This window comes from Castor canadensis, chromosome 17, assembly GCF_047511655.1.
Source record: "Castor canadensis chromosome 17, mCasCan1.hap1v2, whole genome shotgun sequence".
Taxonomy (NCBI): Eukaryota; Metazoa; Chordata; class Mammalia; order Rodentia; family Castoridae; genus Castor; species Castor canadensis.
In genome coordinates this window covers 15,110,063-15,125,719 of record NC_133402.1, presented here as the reverse complement: position 1 = coordinate 15,125,719, position 15,657 = coordinate 15,110,063, and the positions used below count along the sequence as shown (strand labels likewise).

Genomic DNA, 15,657 nt, shown 5'->3' with positions numbered 1-15,657 from the left:
GAGATCTGACCACGGCCACTCTTTCTTGGGTGCACTGGAATGCTCCCTAGCTGCCCTATAAGGGGTCTTCTATTGGCAGAGAAGAGTAGGAAGTGGCTCTGGGACTGTGCCTGCTCAGGGCAAGGCTGCCCAAGCCACCACCTAGGATGGGGGGGTCAAACTCTCCTTGGGAACATGCCTGGCCCCCCAGGCTTTGCCTCCATGTCAGCCCTTGGGCAGTTCACGCCCACTGCAGAGATCTGACTATTCCCACATCCTAACGTCCTCTGGAAAGTATGGCTGAGACTTGGGCTGAATTCCTGAAGAGAGCTGATCTGCTGGAGATGAGGGGCGATGCTGGGCTGTGTGAGAGAGAAACCCGGAGAAACAAGGAAAAAGACTTTCCTGGAGACTCTAGTTTTGGATGACCCCTTCTTCCATAGAATCTACAGCAGAAGGATTCCTGGAGATGACGTTCAGGCAGAAGGAGAGAGAGACAGAAAGGAACATAAGAGGAGGGGAGTGGGAATCTGATGTACCAGCTACAGTCTCAGCACAGTCCACCTCAGCATTACTAGCCTGACAGCCTGAGCATCCTAGGATTCTGGGAAGTTGGGAGCAGGCTTTTTTTTAACCAGTCCCCCTCCCAAACCTGGCAGGCATGGAGAAAGCACAAGTCTCTTAACATGGGAGCCCCTCTTCCTCCAGCAAGGCTTTTATTCCTAACTGATACCTCTGGCTGCCCTAGGACAGGGTTCTGCCTCTGAAGCACCCTGCTGGGGTAGTAGCCAGTCCTGTAATTACCTGGAGCTCAGATTCATTTCCATCCCAGATGAGCCTCTCACCCCACTCCACAATTCCCCATCCTCTGGTCCTCCTAAGCACCTCCCCAGAACTCTTTTGGGAAGTGAGTGTTTGAGAAGGTTGGTTATTGCTTGCTGAAATTGAGAAGTCCCCTTAGCTCACTCATCAGAAGTTATCTGAACCTACACCTCCCCCCCGCCATCTCTACATCCCAGGCATTTCTTCTGCCAAGGGACAGAGCCACAATGACAAGTAGAAGACTGACCTCCAAGAGTCCAAAGCAGGGACATGAGAGCAGAGAGAATGAAGGAAAGCTCAAACCATCAAGGACCTTGAGGTGGAAGCCATAATACCTTGGAGCGTCACAGCCTAACTCTCATACTAGTTAGGTCATTCCTGATCCATAGCATTGGCACCTACTGTATGCCAGACACTGTGCTAGACAGATCTTAGGAATCTGAAGGAGAAGGGCTGGTTGGGATTAGGAAAAAGGGTTGGGTTGTGTTGGTGTGTTTATACACCTACTGTGTGCAAGTGCTTAGGGTGTACCAGATGACCTAAGGGGTGAGCCCTGAGTCCAGGAAGCTCACCACTGAGGGCTTGCGGCGCTACAGGCAGAAGGACTGAGCACCCTAGAGAAGAATGACTGGGGAGATGAGGCTTGTGCAAAAGTCACAGGCTGAAAGCAGTTTTGTCCATAGCTTACAAGGTTGGTTCAAAGACAAATTCCTGAAGTCACACTTTCAAAGCCTTAAAGGGAGGCAAGTGTGTCCTAGCAAACAGGAGTTTAGGCTGGAGGGTGCAGGGGGCTTGTAATCCAACCTCTGCCGGGGTTGGGTGGTGGGTCTTTATGCCCTCTGTGCCTCAGTTTCCACATCAGTAAAATAGGCATTCTGGAAGATCCCCTGAGATGGCTGTGAGAAGTGATGTCAGTGCAGGTTAAGCACACAGGTCAGTGCCTGATACATTCACTGATTGTTGCTGTGTGGCAGTTGGTGTGGTTGTCACAATCCAATGGGGTTGTCAGAAGAGGGGGTTGTCAGAAAAGGGGGCTGCCCAGCCCCAGGAGTGAACCAGAGGAGGCCCAAGAGGTGCACGGAGAAGAGCACTTAGCTTGGTGGGTTATTCCTCTCTCAGGTTCACCACAGTAATCCCTGCCTTCTCCCCGCCCAGTCACCAGTAATTAGCAAACCTCATTCCCCACCGCTGATGGAGAGGCACAGCTTTGCGGGATGTGAAGTAACGGACCGCAGACCATCCTGATATTATTGAAAGCTGAGGTTTTAATCAAATTGGTGTTCCTGCCAGAGAACTCACCCCAAGTTTTCCAAATCCTTGTGAGGGCATTGGAGAAGAGGGTAGAAATTGAGGGATAGATTTGGAGAGGTTGTTTGCATGAGAGATCTTGGAACTAGGGGACCAGGACCAATGTCTCCAGCTACCTACAACTGGGAGAAAAAGATTGGGAAAAACCAGGTAGTCCAATCCCCTTCTTCATTGCCCCACACAGGCTAAGGTACTTGGCCTGACGTGTAGTCCAGGGAGTTCTACTGTGAAGTATGGGTGGAGCTCTGTGCCTTATGAACTCTCAACACTTCAGTCCCACAATTTGCCCCATTGGTAAAACGGTCTAACAAAAGTACATAACTACTCATGAATGTGGTACCTATTAAAATAAAATGATCCATATAAAAATGGCTAAAGCCCGGCCTGGCGGTACATGCCTGCAGTCCCAGCTACTCAGAAGACTGAGGCAGGAGAATGACTTGAGCCCAGTAACTTGAGGCCAGCCTGGGCAACACAAAAAGACCCTATTGCTCAAAATATTCAGCACAATGCCTGGTGGTTCAAAGAAAGCATTTTTGGGTTTTTTTTTTTTTTTGGTGGGACTAGGGTTTGACCTCAGGGCTTCTTGCTTACAAGGCAGGAACTCTACAGCTTGAGCCACACTTCCAGTCCATTTTGTTCTGATTATTTTGGAGAGGGGTCTTGTGAACTATTTGCCTGGGTTGGCCTCGAACCTCAATCCTCCTGCTCTCAGCCTCCCAAATAGCTAGGATTACAGGTGTGAGCCACCAACACCTGGCTAAGTAAGGAAAGCATTTTTGAATCAATGCCTTCTTCACACTTCATCTCCACCACACCCCTGTGACCTAACCGTGTCTCAGAACCCATTTTATGGATGAGAATGCTGAGACTCAGAGACATGGAGGATCCTGTCTATAATCACACAGTCAAGCCAGCAAACCAAGCCTGCTCTTTTCATCATTGTGTCTTCATCATGGTCAGGAATATGCTCTCATTAACTCTGGTCCCTCATGCTTAGCAGAGAACACTAGTGTCCTAGCCTTCCTAAAACTCCATCTCTCTCTCTCTCTCTTTCTCTCTCTCTCTCTCTCCTCCTCCTCCTCCTCCTCCTCCTCCTCCTCCTCCTCCTCCTCTTTCTTCTTCTTCGTTTTCAAGTAATGGGATCTAATCCAGGGCCTTGCACATGCTAGGCAAGTGCTCTCCCACTGTGTTCTCTCTCCTTTTCAATTAAGCAAGATGTCTCTCACTGTCCTCAAGGCACAAAATAAGTCAACAGAGCTAACACTGCTTGGCTGAGTAGGGACACGGCAGTGAGAAGGAAAGGCAGTGCAGGGAGAAAAAGATGAATTTGAACTTGAATGCCTGAGGGAAGGTAGCAAGCAGGAGAATGGGTGAACCGGCCTGATAAGAAAGGAACTGATCAAACTTAAACTGAGGTTTGAAAGATTTTTTTTTAATTTTACTTTCTGAAAGATGGCATGGATGTGAAGGAAGATGAGGTGGGGAAAGAGGTGACAGTTTGAAAATGCTCACCACCCCTCTGAAGGGAGCCTGTCCGTGGCTGCCAAGCAAAGGAGATAGGTTCTGCTCTGAGGGTTGGGACGAGACAAGGGAAGAATAAAAGGGTCTGCACCCTGGCAGGGAGCAGGTAAGCTGACACATGGTAGTTTCGGGGGTTATTAACCAGAAGTAGAAAACTAAGCCCGTACTCTCCTTAACCTGTGAATGTTTCCCATTAGAGGCAGTAAACAGGCTGGATCCTCCAGAGCAAGACCTCTAGGGGTTGCTTCCTGGCCTTGCTGCTTATAGTCCATACGACTGTAGCCAACTGAGCTGAACTGCTCTATACCTCAGTTTCCCCATCTGTAAGTAGGGGCGATGATAATAACAACTCATGTTTTGTAGAGTTGCTGTGGAAACTGTGTTAAGCATTGAACACAATGCCTGGCACACACTAAGCTGTCTCTAAGTGGTTTTTCATCATTTAATCCCAGATACTTGGGAGGTGGAGATCAGGAGGATCTCAGTTCAAGGTCAGCCTGGGCAAAAACCTGGACATGTTGGCTTACACCTGTAATCCCAACTGTGCAGAAGATGTATTTCACATCCAAAAATAATTCAATTTAATTCTCACCACAATGTACCCCCAGTACTACAATGATATGATAATAAAAACGTTAAAAAAGGACTCAAAAAAAGAGACAATAATTCACCATGTTAACAAACTAAAAAAAATCCAAGATGGGCACTGGTGGCTCATGTCTAGTCCTCGTTACTCAGAGGCTGAGATTGGAATGATTGCAGTTCCAGGACAGCCAGGGTAAAAAAGTTCATGAGACCCCATCTCAACCAACAAAAGCCAGGAATGGTGACACACACCTGTCATCCCAGTTACAGTCAGAAGCTTAAAATAGGAGAGCCATGATGAGACCCTAGTCCCAAAATAACCAGAGCAAAAAGGGCTGGAGGTGTGCATCAAGTGGTAGGGCATCTGCCTAGAAGCATGAGGCTCTCAGTTCAAACCCCAGTGCCGCCAAAACAAGAAAATCCAAATGTTCCATCTCAATAAATGAAGAAAAAGCATTTGACAACATTCAACATCCATTTTTGATAAAAGCTCATCAAACTAGACACAAAAAGAGAAGTTCCTTAACCCAACAAAAGGCATCCATAAGTAACGTAGGGCTTGCATCACACTTAATGATGAAAGCTGAATATTTCTCCCTAAAATCTGGAGCAAGGCAAGAAGGACTGCTCTCCCCACTCCTTTTCAACATTGTATTGGAAGTCCTAGCCAATGCAACAAGGCAAGAAAAAGAAATAAGAGGTACATGTAAAGGATGAAAAAGAAATGAAAGGTATACAGAAAGGATGGAACTTGACCCTTACCATTCACAGATGACACAATGACCTTCATGGGAAATTACGGACTCCACAAAAAAGCTCATCAGAACTAATAAGTAGCCTCAACCTGATTAATGTATAAAAACTCACTGTGTTTCTAGGTGCCAACAATGAATAATTTGAAGTTAAAAATTAGAATTTTTTTAAATACATTTTCAAGTTCCCTTATAAAATCAGAGGACTATACACTGGGCTCAGATTCCCCAGGAGGTAGCAATTTTCTGGTGCTAAGGAAGAGTTGCGTTTTTGTTGTTGTTGTTGTTCATTAAACAAGTAATGACATTCATTTGGTTCAAAATCCTAAAAATAAGAAATGCTGCACATTGAAAAGTCTCCCTTCCACCACTTTCTCCTGCCCACCAATTCTTAAATCCATCACCACACAGGTGCCTTGTGTTCTTAGCAGCTTTGTTTCTTGTGTATTTTTGCAGGGCATCTTAGAGCATATGAAAGTAAATATGAACTGAGGCGTTCAACTGAGCACATTACACACTGCCTATGTCTGCTTTTTCACATAATTTAGTGAAAAAGATATGACTTTAGCTAAGAAGCTTTATCATTCTTTCTATAGCATTGCATTGAACATTTGCATCAATCTGATGGTACCCCCTTTCCAAAGCACAGGTGCACTCTGATTCTACACAGTCCCTGCCAGGTACACCTGATTCTCCTCAGTAACCTGCTTGCCCCCTCCTCAGGCACATGTGACCACAGGACTCTTGTTGTACCAGTTTCAAAAAGAACACTGCGTCAGGAGTCCTGGATTCCAGGCCTGGACTGGCAGTCACTCACCATGTGACCTTGGATTATTCATTCTTGATCCAAGACATAGCAAAACGGGGCTCTGCCTGTGCTGTGGTTGGGGACCCTGGCCTTCAGTGGGATGCAGCACAACCAGTGATGAAGTTCTGCTGGAGGCTGCCTGGCCTGACCTTGGGGTGAGGTCCAGAGCAAATGTTATATAGTGCTTGCCTTTGCAATTTCTGCGACAATCACATCAGTTTTGCTTTGTGAAGTTGAGTGTATAGCACATTGCATTGGAACTGGACGTAGACTTGAATCCTGTATGTTAGCCTTGTTTGCTGTGTGATCTCAAGTCTAACACTCCATCTCTGTGAGCCTCAGCTTTCCATCTAGGACAAAGTAGACAGTCAAGTTCAACAGAGAACCAAGTAGTCTCTGAGGTCAGGCTACCTGAGTTGGAATCCTGACTCCCTTCCTTGCTAATCTGTTACCTTGGGCAAATTTCTCACCTTCTCTGAGCCTCAGCCTCCATAGCCATGAGGTGGAATCATAACAATACCTATTCCACAGGGTTGTTTTGAGGATTAAATGAAAATGTAAAAATGCTTAGTGCATTCTTGGCACAAGCTTACTGTCACGTAGCGTTCAATGCTGTTATTAACCTCCTATGCCTTGCATTGTTGCTGTGATGATAAAAACTAAAACATGGAAAGCTTTTCAGAGTCCCTTGCACATGGTGGGAACTCCAAAGATAATAGCTGGCTTTGTTTTATTATTTAACACGTCTACACATTCAAGCCCCATAAATGCCCTGTAGCCCTCATCATTTTAGACTTAGGTCTTTTCCATAAATTCACAGCTTTACTCAAGGTAGAAATGAAACTCCATGCCCCAGCTCACTACAAGAGGATGAGCTGATGGATTAAGCAATCAATTCCATCAGAAGCCTAGGGAATTCGCGCTGCTAAAAGAGTTGCCTGGAATTCAGTGCAACTTGGAGAGATAAAATCAGTGTAGAGCATGCAGTGGTCTTCAACCAAAGCTGGCGAACATGGACAAGTGCCACCAGAGAGGTTGCCTTGCCTACAACAGCCAGGATCGTGGGCAGCGGGGTCCTGCCTGAGAACCTCCAAGTGCATCTGAAATGTGTAGACAGAAGCCTGGTAGAGGATGCCAGCTATGCAGAGGACACTGTGAATGGGTGGGGTGGGGAAGGAGGTGCAGGTGTCTTGAATTCAAATATTTGCAAGGGACAGATAATATAATTGAAGAAAGTGATCCAGTTTTAAGAACTGCTTCTCTTACCCAAAGAATGGTGCTTCCCTGCTGTTTTATCTGAAAGCATGTGACTCTCTTGATCTCTCTCGTGTTCCCTCGGTGATTGATACCTGTACCTCAAAAATCTCTTTCCCCTTAATAATGGCTGGCACTAGTATTGTGCTTATGAGTGGCAGCATTCTTCAAGCACCCTCATGCATGAGGTCATGTAATTCTCATGATTATTTGAGGAATGGGTGGATCATACCCATTTTTCAGATGAGAACTTTGAGATACCTCCCCAAGGTCTCACAGCTAGGAAATCACCAAGCAGTATTCACTTCATCGCCCAGGCGAGTTATAGGAAAACAGCAGCACACTTGACAGCCGACAAGTGACCCTCAGGCTGGGTCAAGAAGTACCAATGACAACACAGAGAGGGTTGGGATGGGGGAGCTAGAAAGTCTCCTGCCACTCAGCTTTCTAGACAATGGTTCAGTGTGGCCAGATTGTTTCCTAAATCTAAAAATCCAAGCTTGTTATATGAAATGTCTAATATTTCAATGTTTGCAAGTAATTCAAAAAGTTTTAAAAACACCCTGTGAGCCAACACCCTGTAAGCCAAAGCAAACATATCTGTAGGCTGCCAATTCAGAACCCCCAGGTTGGGCAGAGCTGCATGAAGCAGCAATGGGTCACAGTCAGTGTGGGGGGAGAGGGTGGGGAATGATATGGAGGGAGACCCAGAGAAATATGTGACTAAGGAGGAAACACATGCTAACTCTGCAAACCAGAGATTTGGTATAAATTGGAAGAAAAGGCTCCAAGAAATACCACAAATTACATGTTGACGAGGTCTGGGAACACAAATCCACCATTTTTTGGAAACAGAATAGTTTCCAGCATGACACATGAGGGTGTGGGTTCAGTGGTCCCCAACCTCCTGGCTTCCTGTCAGCCAGACTCTAGCAAGTTGCTTTACTCTGAGCCTCGTGGCTCCTATCTGTAGAATGGGTACAGCAATCCCTTTTTCACAAGATTTATGGTGTGGATGAGATGGGATAATTCAGAACTAGCACAGGGCACAGGACCTGGCACTCTGTGGCTGCTGAGTTGGTTTTACTGTTTTGTTTGTTTGTTCGATTATTTGGGGGTTTTTGTTGTTGTTGTTGTTTTGGGAGGGTTGTTGCTTTGTTGGTTTTTTTGCTTATTTTTTTTGGCAGTACCTGGGGTTGAATTCGGGGCCTCACATTTGCTAGGCTGGAACTCTACTACTTACCAGGAACTCTGCCACCCATTTTGCATTGGTTATTTTTGAGATAGGGTGTCGCTTTATGCCTGTGCTGACCTAGATCACGATCTCCAATATGTTCTTCCTTGGGTAGCTGGAGTGACAGGCTCACACCACCATACCCAGGCATTGGGTGAGATGGATGGGGACTTGCGAACTTTTTGCCTGGGCTGGCTTTGAATCACGATTCTCCCGATTTCCACCTCCCAAGTAGCCAGGATTACAGATGTAGCCATGACACCCAACTTGTTCTGTTTTGTTGATGAGTCTAAACACCTGCATTGTACAGCATAAGGAATCTGAGATCTTTCCCACAGTTGCAGACACAGGGATGACAGAATCTTAACCAGATCTGAGCTCTCCCAACTCAAACTTAGTTTGCTTTTCACAAAATCAACCTGCTAGAGTTCTCTTAGGGGAGCAGAGTGGGAGGAGTGAAGAAGGGATAGACCAGGGAATTTTAGAGCTCAAAAGTGATCGCTTAAATTTAGGGTTTGTTTCATTGCCATCTAGGATGATTTTAGGTGGTTCAAATCTGCAGCATTAATCCCTTTTCAGTTTTTTTAATCCTCCTGACTCCATCAAAGGGAAAGTCTCAGGTTGGGCATAGCCTGTCTCTAACACCTCCTCAGTATATGTTAAATCTCTATCTTAACAGACACAGAGCCGGCCATGGGCTTAGCACCTTGGCTGGCAGCAGTACCTGCCCTGAATATAATGTCACTCTTGTATTGTTGCTGAATTTTTTTTTACATCTTTTTTCTTTCCTTTCAGTGCTGAGGATCAAATTCAGCACCTTGCACATGCTAGGAAAGTGCTCTAGCACTGAGCTACACCCCAGCCCTGTGTTTACTTTTCGACTACCTTCTATTTATAACAAGGAGGCTGCTTTGTTGGGGTTTGTTACCTGGACTTTAATGTATGGCTAATATAGTAACCACATGCCTCGTGAGGCTATTGAACATTTGACATTGGAGTAGTGATAAATGGAGTGGAATTTTTCATTTCACTTCAATTAATTTCTAATTAAGCCTACTATGTGATTCTGTTATTAGAAAATAAGTTGGGTATACAAGTCTACTATTCTTAAATACAAGCTAAAGGAAATTTAGCATCCACAGGGAGAGGTACTGAAAGTATGGACCACACATCAGATTCTGAAGATCTAGCACAGAAAGAAAAAAGTTCAGTACGTCAATAATTCATGCAGACTACATTTTGAGTGTATTCAGTTAAATAAAATGCTATCAAAATTAATTTCTTTTTCTCTTTACTTTTTTATGGTAGTTACTGAAATTTTTCATTGTGTACGTGGCTTCTGTCACCTTTATATTGGATAGCATTGTTATATAAAGCTCAAATTTAAGAACAGGCCTGCAATCCCAGCTGCTTGGGACGTGTAAAGTAGGAAGACTGAAGTCAGAGGCCAACCCAGATGAAAGAACATGAGACCCTATCTGAAAAATAGCTAAAAGCAAAAGTAGATTGGGGCCATGGCTCAAGTGGTAGAGCACCTGCCTAACAAGCACAAGGCCCTGAGTTCAAACCCCAGCACCACCAAGAAAAAAAAACTAAGAATAAAAGACAAATCACTTTCAAACCAAATGCAAAGTAAGCAATAGCAAAGGTGAGACGTAAAGCTGGTGGACATCTTAGTCCATTTGAACTGCTATAATAAGGCACCATAGGCTGGATGACTTATGAAAAGAGAAATTTATCTCTCATAGCCCTGGAGACTGAAATGCAAGATCAGGATGCTGGCATGGTTGGCTCTGGTGAGGACTCTTTTCTGTTGTGTCCTCACGTGACAAAAAGCTCTTTGGGTCCCAATGGTAAGGGTACCAATCCCATTCATAAGAGCACCACCCTCAAAACCCAATCACCTCTCAAAGAGCCCACCTCCTAATCCCAACACCTCGGGGATTAGGACTCCTGTGTATGAATTTGGTAGGGATACAAACACTCAGTCCATTGCATTGGAACAATCACTAAAGCCTGGGGAACACATATCTAACACAACACCGTTACTAAGTAAAGTGAGGCTGAGAGACCTAGCAAGTTCCCCAGGGACACGTAGCTGGTTAGGGGCAGAGCTGGGCCTGAGCCCCTCTTCTTCCAGACTCCAAATCCATGTGCTTTGGCCATTGCAGCCCTGAAGGAGTCAGATCCCTACACACACACACACACACACACACACACACATACACACAGATACACACACACACCTGCACCATCCCTAGGGAAATGCAAAGGAAGTAGGGTTGGAGAGTGGGAGGGGGTAGCTGCCTTGGGTTCCTATCAGGTTCAAAGAGGAGGCCCATCTCTGTATGGATGACCTGGGATCTGTGCTTTTCTATTATCTAGAAGCAGAATAACTTGGGCTTCTCTTGCATGAAGGTCATGATGAGCTGGAATATGTTAAGAGTTCACAAAGGACTTTTCACCCCAATGTGTGTTTTCACTTTACCCCGTGGCAAGGAGGATTGAGAAGAGAAGCCAGAGAACATTGGTCCTTTAATCCATCAGTCTACTGTCTACCCACATGCCATGCCTGGCATTGCAGGAACCAGGCACTATGCTATCCACGTGGTAGCCAAAAAAAAAAAAAGACCCATTACCTGCTATGCAATATTTACATATACCCCACTGTCATACAAACATATGCACCCACACACAGGAAATCAAAACCCAAATGTAGAAGTTCATCTGTGCTAAGGTGATGAAGAACACACGTGGTGCTGTGCGAATATCACTGGGGAACTTGACCCAGACCAACAAGCCAAGGACAGCTCCCCTCATGAACTCACAACTGGAGTGAGAAGGATGAGGAAGGCAAGATGGGAGGGAGAGAACAAAGTGGGCAGACTGTGGCACGACTCCAGGCAGAGGGGACTGGTGTGCACACCTTGGGACAGAAAGAAGGCCAGAGTGTCCACAGTGACAAAAGAGGTTCAAGATAGGAAGTGAAAGCTTAGAGACAGCACTTTACACAAGCCAGGTAAACTGACCCTGCATTAGGACAACACACTTTCCAGTGTGTAAACTGAGGTACCATCAGTGACTTCTTTTCCTTCCCTCCTTGTTTGGCCGTCAGTAAAGCTGGGGGAATTGCTTTCTTGCCATGGATGGTTCTTACCACTTCAGCTAAGTGCAAAACAAGCTATCAGTCACATCACTGCAACCAAGGGACTCTAGTCAGACACACACACATACACACAGACACGCACACACAGGTACCCACCAGGCACATGTGAACACTTGTAGACACCACACAGAAACACGAGCACACACAGGCGCACATGCAGATACACAGAGACATGCACATGTGCCACTGCCAAAGGTAAGTAGTGGCCTGCAGTTCCGGCTACAGCCCTTTGCTTTGAACATCCCTGCTTCCACTACCAGGTTCCGCTCCACAGATCCATGGGCCAGAACCATCCTCTGCCTCTGGAGAGAAAATGGGGTCTTTCCTGCAATGTGGGGGATTGGAGCAGAGCTGGGAGACAGTTCTAGGGTGGATGATGGGATGAGTAGAGCAGGACTGGGCATTTCTTAAAGGAATCCCAGCACCCACACTCCTGAACCCTACAGAAATGTGGTCCTACATCTCATCTACCCTCCACAGCCAGGACCCATCCATAGCACCCTTCTCCCCAGGAGAGGGTACTGGAGAAGTAACACTGGTTTAGGAATCAGGCGAGTTTGGGTTCAAGTCCCCACACTGCAATTGTGCTGTCAGCCTTGAACTGGCAATTTCCTCTTCTTTGAGCCTCAGTTTTCTCATCTGGGAATAGGGAACAATATCAACTTTATTATGTATGTGGTGACTTTGTCCTATACCAGGCATGCCTCTAGGCATTGGAAGAGCAAAGAACATAAGGAGGTCCCTACAGTGATCCATTCTACCAAGCAAGTAAAACAACACACAAAAAAAACCACTAGAGATGTGACATGTGCTTTGGAGATTTCCCTGTGATTGTGTCACAGGGAAAGGTGACAGGGAGTGACATTATATTGGGTGTCAAAAGACAGTTGTTCAAAGAGATGGTGTTTGAGCAAGATATGAACAACAAAATGCCAGCCCCAGGGAGCACAGGAAAAGAGAAGTCAGACAGAGGGAACAGTAAGGATAGAAGCCCAGAGGTGTGAACCAGCTCACATTGAAGACCAGTGTGGCTGGAGCACACTGAGCAAGGGAAACTGGCTAGGGATGGGGGAAGAGGCAGACATGGCTCCATTATGGAGGCTTTTTGGTCCATAGCAAGGAATTTGGGTGTCACTGTAAGTTCTGCTGGATGACCCAGGAGTCTTTCAATGGTGCCTGTGGCTGCCATGAAGAGTGGATGGACAGTGGAGAGAAGAGAACAGAAAAGAAGGAAAGTCTGCTGCAGTAGGAGGGACCTCGGGTGCTGGGAGCAGAGAGAGTACCCAGCACAGCACCTGGTACACAGCCAGAGCCAGGAGTTATGTTCACAGCCAGTCTCCCACATCCTATTCCCACTCCCAACCACCATTACCCACAGTCCCCAGGTAAAACAGAGACAGCAGGTTCATGATGTCCTCAGACCCCCAAAGACACCTGTGTCTGGCTCTCAGGGGCCGTGGGCAAACATCCACACCCAGCACAATAGAGAGCTAGCATCTTGGTGGTAGTGGCCAAGTCCTGCTCAAGATCCAGCTGTGGGGGATGGGGATGGGTTAAAAATCCTAAACAGAGAGAAAACAAGAGCCTGAGTCAGGCTACTGTCTGACAGAGGCAAATGAGATGAAAAAGGTCACCTTCAGCACTGTCATTGACAAATGAATGGGATTGAGTGTAGCAGAGGGACATTGTCATCATGACTGCATTCAGCTCTGATGATAGAGTCTGGCAGGAAGGAGGGAGTGATGTCCCCAAGACTTAGGTGGAGATGTGAAGGACATCTTGAATGTGGCTCATGGAAGAGAAGAAAATGCCGGCTTCTTCTTGAATCTTCGCAGAATAGAGCTGACCAGAGGATAAGACTAGGAAATAATGACACTTTTGCCCATTGCTCTCAGCATCTAGTACTTCCCTGACAATGTTGGTCAGATGTGTGCCAGCTCACAACCTCACTTCCCTTCCTGAAGAAGTCTGAACTGGGGTCCAGCCAGGCCACGGCCAACTGGAAAGGTGTCCCTCAAAACAGCACTTTCCAAAAAGTAACATCCAGAAGCAAATTCATAAAATTCCAGATTTCTCATGCCTCTGGAGAAATTTTCAAGTCTGGGAAACAGGGCCCTCTCCGACAATCACCAAGAGCTAGAGCCCTGTAACTATAGCCTTCCCAAGACAGGGTTTGTGCTATGCAGTTCACCTCAGCCTCTCTCTCTCTCTCTCTCTCTCTCTCTCTCTCTCTCTCTGTCTCTCTTTCTCTTCTCCTCCTCTTCCTCCTCCTCCTCCTCCACCTCCTCCTCCTTCTCCTCCTCATCAAAATGAAGGTTTTTTTTTATGCCTGGCTGCTTTTCCTCTTTCATTCACCTATCCATCTATCCAGGTGAATTTGAACAGCTATTTTGATGATTGCCTCAAATGCCACCATCTGTACAACACACACACACACACACACACACTTATACCACAGTTTGGGTCTTATCTCTCCTTTCCAACCATTCCTATGAGAAGGAGAGTCATAAAATCTGGATTTGAATTCCACCTGGACTTCCTAGCTGTGTGTAGTTAACAACTCTGAAGTTCTATGTCCTCATGGGTAAAACAAGGGTGGTGTCCACCTTGGGGAGGGGAACACATGACACACAAAGTACCTGGCACATTGCCAGTGCTTAATAAATAGAAGAGTTTCTTTTTTATATCCCTCAGGATTTCCTGATAGATCCCCACTTGGGCTCTTTAGACTGCATTGTGGAGGACCAGGTTCCAAATTGTGAGGCACTACTTTGTGCCAGGGGGAAAGCGGATAGCAAAGAAGCAAAAGACAAAGACCATGAAATGGTCCCTGCCATTAAGAACCCACACTCTACTTAGGTAGAAAAATAAACCAATAATCATAATAATATGTGACATGGTCTATAGTAGGGTGAGGTTGGGAAGGGGAGTGAAGTATTTACATTCCTGTAAGGACAAAAGAATGGTTTATCTCACCCATGGGAACATCAGAAAGATGCTGAATTAGACTATGGACCATGAACCCTTGACAGTAGGCATGGAGATGAAGTCATCTCTTTGACTCCAATGTCCTCTGAAGGAGCTAGATGAGAATTCAGTGGGTAGGTAGATGGATGGATGGATAGTTAGACAAGTGGATGGATAAAAGGATGGATGGATGGATGGGTAAATGGATGGAAGGGTTGGTTACTGCCTTCGCAATCTTATAAATATAACCTCCACAGTAGACATCTTGATCATAACTCCATCCCCATCATCACTATCACCATTTGTTGGTAGACATTTAATATCTACTAAGCACATTTACTCCTCCCAGCTGTGCCTATGATGTTAGTAGTTCTATCACACTCATTTGACAGATAAGGAAATTGAGTCTCTAAAGAGGGAAGACTTTGACCTTCCCAAGGCCATTCAGCTAGTGAGCAGCAGCTGAGGTGGGGCTAGTGTCATTTTGCTGCCTGTGCTCTGTGCTTGCTGGTGGGCCTGTGGCAGACACTGGCAGACAGGAGACACAGGACAAGACAAATGCTGCATCTACTGACTTCTGACTTAGTTCATCCTCCTGGCCTGCTCTTTGCAGATGCTCTAAGGAGCTATGTCTTCCTTCTTGATTGAGGACTCTCCCAGTGCCCGTCCACATCTCCCCAAGCAGGTGGTTTAATTGCTTGGAATTATTTTTAAACAAGGGCAGATAGGTGAATTCCCTCTCCACCACACACCTAACGTACAAATTGGAAATTGAGTTGCCTCTTTTTTTTCTTAAACTTGCATATTGTGATGAAACAATTCCCCTAAAAGTAATAAACCCTACCTCTTCCAGATCTTTCCAGAGTTTCCTCTATCAGTCATAAAGGGCTGATGTCAGTAAGTACTCAGAATTCTAAATCCAGTTCATGTAGTGAATGTTTATTGATCATCTGTGATGTACCAGATTCTATTTCTAATGCCTAAAAAAAGTCATCAATAATAATCATTAATGTTAATATAGTGCTGACCGATATGCCAAGTGAATTAAAAATTACCAAGAACCCATCCATTATGAAACTGAAGCTCAGAGTAAAATAGCCTTTCCAAGCAAATTCTAGAATTCAGGGCTGAAAACGGATGCTATGTTCCTATACCTCGAACTTAGGACTCAGCACTCTGTGACATACACAAAGCTGTCAGAGGCAAGGTGACCTCCAAAGTGGACCAACCTCTCTGAATCTTGCTAGAACTTTCCATT

General features: G+C 45.7%; 1 protein-coding gene and 1 long non-coding RNA gene across 2 annotated transcripts in view; one reads left to right on the top strand and one right to left on the bottom strand.

Annotated features, from left to right (window-relative positions):
* LOC141418482 (uncharacterized) overlaps positions 1 to 15,657 on the bottom strand; it is a 74,247-nt gene that overhangs the window by 31,138 nt on the left and 27,452 nt on the right. The gene's annotated exons all lie outside the window — the stretch shown is intronic.
* The window catches only part of Gpr139 (G protein-coupled receptor 139), a 38,699-nt gene that overhangs the window by 585 nt on the left and 22,457 nt on the right, over positions 1 to 15,657 (top strand). The window lies entirely within an intron of this gene.